The sequence below is a fragment of the Durio zibethinus genome, chromosome 18, assembly GCF_047325235.1.
Source record: "Durio zibethinus cultivar Kanyao isolate XHJ-2024 chromosome 18, ASM4732523v1, whole genome shotgun sequence".
Lineage (NCBI taxonomy): Eukaryota > Viridiplantae > Streptophyta > Magnoliopsida > Malvales > Malvaceae > Durio > Durio zibethinus.
Genome location: NC_143179.1, coordinates 13432615 through 13438861, shown reverse-complemented (window position 1 = coordinate 13438861; position 6247 = coordinate 13432615). Strand labels below are relative to the sequence as shown.

Below are 6247 nucleotides of genomic sequence, written 5' to 3'. Positions count from 1 at the left end.
CACAGGATAGAAAAACTTAATATAGATGAAGTCTGCGTTCAAATAAAATGTTGTGATAAAAATACGCAGATGACATAGAATTACAGGACAGCAAACAAATTGTTGATAGCAATGATGCGATTATACCTAATAGAACCTTGTGCACTGAAATACTATAATGTAAGTTTCAGATATTTCAACACTGAACTTTGAATCATTTAACGTGATATTGCAATAGTGCTCGAAAGTTGTGAATTCAAACAAATTTATATGCTTAATGTTCTCTTTAACCAATTATTAAATATAAAAATACAAGAGTCTACAGGTAGATTAAAAAAGTTAAAGATATTTTCTATTATAATAATTTGCAGTAGTATTGTAACACACAAGCTTTAATATCAACTTAGCCAGGACAAGGGAGATACATTTCTCTGACCACAGAAAAAGGTAAAAAGTTCAATAGAATTCTAGCAATCCATGCGTACAAAGTACAAACAGTGCCATAAAATTGTTACAACATTCAATCAATGCAGCTTCAACCTTGAGGAGCAATTTCCTTTAGTATTCAAGAGACCCCATAGATGGAATTCCATTACCAGAACTCATCCTGTCTGCTCATATAGTCATCACAATGGTTGCTGCTATTGGTGGTGGTGAGCCTTTGGTTTGGGGCAGAAGTGGCAGGATTCAGATCTTTTTTCCCCATTTGTTGCACTTCAACTGGAGATAGAATCTTGATATGCAACACATTGTTCACGAATTCCCTGATAATCACAAACATGCAATAAAAAATTAATCCACTAAAACCATGTCTTTGAACAATCCATCGGTTTTGCTACCACTGCACAGCTCTGAAGAAAGAGTTCAAGATTTTAATTTTTCTCATATGCTTCGGCAAAGTCAAAGCCAGGAATAGTTACTCGACCAGCTTTGGCACCAGCCAGTCGCAGGACCATGCCCCCCACGCAGGCTATGGTCTTGGGCCATCAATTTTGCATAAGGGAGACATCTAATACACATTCGTCACTGAACTTATCTACCATTCTACATTACTCTAGAGCTAAGCTAAGTGCAGTTGGGCGCATTAACATACCACAACCACATGCTACCAGGGAAATAATTAAATGGTAAGAAAACATCTATACCATCCATAGGTGTAGTTGGCATCATAAAGAAACCGAAAAATCGGGTTCCTCAACATTGAATGCATTAAACACAAATTAAACTGTATATTACTATTCAAGAGATGGATCCCACACTCAACTACATCATAACTCCAAAGTATTTTAGATTGGTTATATAACTCAATCTCAGTTTCAATCATAACTATTAAATTTTATGACCAATCAAACTTTATCCCTCTTTAACCATTTCACCTGTTTGATGCTGTTTTGCATCAAAAAATACTTTAATGCTAAATACTTTAATCTCTTTCCATTCAATTCCACTTGACACAAATATAATATATAATATTCTTTCAGCAATCCTTGAGCCTCTACCCTTTTTTTCTTTCTTTTTCCCTGAACGGCTGTTTGATCCTCAATTTATATCACCTTTTAGCATTGGCACATCCTTAACCCTGAAATTTTACTGATGCTAAAGATCCTGCAGTGGAGGAAACCTAATAAGCATCATAGTAGCTTTGATAGGCGCAACTTTCAACTTATGTAGGGAGAACCAGCACTGGTAAACGACAGCTCAAGGAAGAGCATGGACAAATTCTTTAAATTTAAATTTTCAAAGGGTTTGAAGCTAGGAATACCATCTTGCATAGATTCAAAAGATTGCAAGTTGACATATAATAAAATTTATTAATGTATTGGATGAATCAGTCAATTTGGTTCAATAGTTATAAAATTTTATAACTGAAAAGGATTTGAAAGCAAATTCAGTATTAACAGTCACAGACAATTATTCAAAAATAAACAAAGCATGATTTGGAGCTTACTGCCAAGGGTCATCACCAAGGAGAAGAATATCATTCTCCCTGTCAACAAATACAAGCTGCCAGCCTGATCTCTGAGGGTCCTCTAATTGGCTTTCAAGGCCAAACATTCGAGCAAGCTCATAGCGCAGCTCATCATAGCTGCTGTACTTGGAAATTTCCAATGAGCGCCCGAAGGACCCCGACTTGTGAACCTGCCAACAAGTATAAGCTCAAAAGCCATGAGTATCGCAAGCCAAGAGGGAAACTAGACATAAATCCTGTAACTAGTTTTCAAAATAAATGGTCACCCATACAATATCATCAGTACACAACACTGTGATAACCATACAAGTCAGAGACTATTTTCAGCCAAAATAGGAAAAGAATGGTCATGTCTTGATTAGCAATGGCATCCTCCCAGAAGCTTGCATTGCCGAAGAAATAAATACAGTTGACAAACTCATACCAAGTGTTGTCTATTGGGCGTTGTATCAGAGATCTATTACAAGGAAGTGATCCACAATTCCACATGACCAAGCTTTGCCTAGAATGTTGTGAGCCTCACAAGGTAATCTTGTATGCTTTAGTAACAAGACAAGACAGCTCCCACATATTCACCCATCTAAAGGGAAAATAAAAGATACATTTGTGAAGATAAATGAAATTACTATTACCTTCACGAACGTTCTGGTTGGAGGGTTGACCTGGTCCCCATTTTCAGAAGACTGCAAGTAACCTGATTCATCCACACAACTTGAGGTAGTCACGTCGGAATTAAGTAGAAAATCTGTGCCTGAAGCACTTGTGAAATTTGAAGCAGCATACGGCAGAGACAATGAATCATTTTCATTTCCAATATTTTTCAGGTTTGTCATCCCTTGCTGGAGCATAAGAGATGAGGAATCAATGCTAACCCCTAAAAGAAGATTGTTTTGCGAATCAGTTGAACAGTGGTATGCAGAATACTCCCTTCCAGGAAATGGAGGTAATAAGTTAGAAAGTTCAGATGCATTTGATTGTGCAGTTCCCAACTGTTCAACCTGGGGCACTACACGGTTAGCGTCTCCAGATGAAAGCTGTGGTTCAACAGCTAGTGGCTTGGACAACATAGCAGAAGAAGAGATAATCAGGTTTGATCCATTCAAGTTGAGTAAATGGGAAGCTCCATCCTGGGATATTAAACCTAAGATACTTTGCATAGAGGAAACATCAGATGTTGCAATAGAGTTCCCAAGAGGGCCAGAAAAAGCCTGCTGCTGGCATTGGGAAGAAACAGCTGGCAGCGATGAGGATTGGGCCTCGCTGGCCGATGCAGAAGGAAAGGCAGGGATCACATTAGAAATCTGCTGTGGAACAGACAACTGCGGCAGTTGCTGTGTTTGTTGAGACTTTTTCTGTTTGTGATGTTGTCCCTGATAGTTGTACAAATGGGATGCTGCAACTGCTGCAGAAGTTGAACCTGTGAAGTGATCAAATTATCCTGAAAATTCTGAAGAAACGCATTTTGTGTTTGGGACTGCTGTAACATCTGCCTCTGAATCCGAGCAGGCGGCCTATTAGATGTGCTCTATGGTTGCTGGAATTGTAAGAGAGATTGAAAACCTATTTTGGATGAATCAGCTGTCCTCATTTCCTGAAGTGCGGCGGCTGCCAATGCTTGGTAAAGATAAGGTTGTACACCTGGTATTGAAGAAGTATCAAGCCTTGGCTGTATCCAGGGCACAACTCCAAATCCTTGGAAATTTAACGACTGAATTCTTTCATTTCCAACGCCACCTTGAAGCCACATCAATTGGGAATTGATACTCATATCACCATCTTTGAGAGCTGGTAATACGAATTAAATTGATTTAGTGCAGAAAAGGAAACTCCTAATTTCAGATCTAGTCAAGAAGATACTGTGTGTAAGTCCAAGCATTCTTAGCAAAGATTCTAGCATACCATGGAAGGAGGGCAGCGCAGATGGCCATGGTCGCTTCTGTCGCAATGGGAAGGCTGATGGATACGTAGGGTATGTTGTTAATGGTTCAGTCTCCCACAATGAAACTCTTTGCTGCCTCTCTCCTGCAGTGGATTCATCCCAGCCGACCTAGGATTAATAGAGTAAGGCTTTCATGTCAGTAATGAAGACACTGCTTTTTTAAGCCAAAAAAAAATTGAAAATAATATTGGCAACTCAAATAATGCACACCCATACACAGAACCTTCAAACAAACCTTAACAGAGCGCCAATGTGAGTTTGGCCAGCGAACAGGATCTAAGTCACTAATGCCAGTTATTGTACCCATATATCTCATACATAAACACTCAAGTTAATAGTCAGCCACTTACAGTTACCACTGATACTACAGTCACACTGACTGACAGAAAAAGAAATATTTAGGTAAGGAAAATAAAGCCACTGCTGTGGAAGAAAACACCATAGAATTTAAGCAATTCCCAGAAGCACGAAAATATTTAGAGAATTAAGACCCACCGGCGGACACTTGACTCTTCTGTCTCAAACAGCATTCTAAACCGCATGCCTACAGAAACCCGGGTGTGATAGACTGCTTTAACATATTTGGCAAGAGGAATGACAAACTCTGAAGGAATAGCCCTGCAATCAAGCTATTGTAAATGAACAAGATCCTATGCTGTAACAGCATCAGTCTTTTTCAATTAGTATTAGGTAGTTGACCTTGAGTTATAAAATATAGTAAAACGACTATTGGTTGCAGCCGCATGAGCTGCTGCAGCAAGAAGACCAATGTTCATGCTATAACTAGATAAACAGAAGAAGGCATAACAGTCTGATGACGATTCGCTCTCCGGATACCCAACAACAACTGATTTTTCTCGTTCCTGGTAGAAGAAAACATATATAAAAAAAAATAAAGAGAGATATAGACTGCATAGCAAGCATTGGTCAATAGCATGAAGGTAAAAGCAGTTAAGATGCAACGGTTCACACTAGAGCCAGCAAAGTGACCCAACCCTGAAAGCTTGAACCAGAATCCAACTTGATTTGACCAAGAGAAGTCAACAACCCAAACCCAAACATCCCAAAAGAACAACATGAAATGACCCTAACTTAACTTGATTTGACATTAAAACTCAACAATTTAGACCCCAAATGATCTAAACCCGATGACTCAAACCCAAATAATCCCAAGTGTCAAACTGACCTAAATCCAAAATAATTCAAACTGATATGACCGGAATTTTCTTCAATCTAAAGTGACCCACCCCACCTTGCCCAATTGCCACCTCTAGTAGTACAGACGAAGAGGATGCATACCACTAGGCACATCACTTTAGAAATGAAAAATAGTAATGAACACTTCATTAGAGAATATAAATCCATGTACCAAAATAAATACATTCATAAATTTTTTTGCTACCAAACTATCCAAGTAGGATGATTTCACTAGATTGTTTCAAGTCCCATAAGGGATTTGACAGCTATTAGCAGCCAACTTCACCTGCCAATCACACAATTACAAACGAAATAATCACAAATTATATAGAAACACAGGAAAAGCTCTTTACCAGATAAAAAGGACTGAATCACAAACAACTAGCCTCTTTGAGCTAACAAAAACACTCCATCCAGTCGTAAGAAGATGCCTCTTTGGCTGGCCTGCATTCATTAACAGTGACAAATTGATTAGAGGTTGGAATTACACCCAATGAAATTCAAAACCTTTTCATCATACAAAAAAAGCATAAATCTCTCTCAGAATATAAATTGATTCACACAAAACAGCCCCCACTGTCCCACTGTAAATGATACGTTCCGAGCATTAAATCTGAACACATTCCTAAGGGAACTACTAACAAAAATTGCTGATTCTTCATCAACAGGCAACACATAATAAAAAATAAGGCAAACCTTTAGTTGATTCTAACACACAACATAGCCTAAAGAAATAGAAGCAGGAGAGCAATATTCCATCTAATAATGATCTTGCCCAAAATTAAGGGGTGGAGGGACTAATTACTCTTTAACACATGATTGCCATTCCATATAATATTTGATTCCCTCGAGTAAATCATGCATACCAGAAATATTCCAAAAAAGTCTTCAAATGTTATTCTCATAGAATTACTACTAGATGATCATCATTAGCCGAGACTTGAGCATTCCATTATCTGTTTTCAACAAATGCCTCAATAATAGACACATGATGAATCTTCACAAACCTCTTACATATCTTTTGAAAGGAAAAGGACTTAAGCACATCAAAGCCGCAATATGAAGGGCTTAAAGCCAAATCGACTTTTGTAAATTGCCACAAACATTTGTTATTTCCAACATTATCAGACAAACACATCCACCACATCTGAAGTATACACTTC

At 38.2% G+C, this 6247-nt stretch overlaps 1 pseudogene across 1 annotated transcript; it reads right to left on the bottom strand.

The window, feature by feature from the left end:
• Positions 1 to 297: 297 nt before the first annotated feature.
• On the bottom strand, positions 298 to 5960 carry LOC111300586 (auxin response factor 6-like; annotated as a pseudogene). Its single transcript, XR_016329905.1, has 8 exons — positions 5438 to 5960; positions 4587 to 4750; positions 4383 to 4505; positions 4123 to 4198; positions 3848 to 3995; positions 2581 to 3733; positions 1928 to 2118; positions 298 to 743 (listed from the first exon to the last, which is right to left on the bottom strand). The product of XR_016329905.1 is annotated as an auxin response factor 6-like (transcript).
• Between the last annotated feature and the right edge of the window lie 287 nt (positions 5961 to 6247).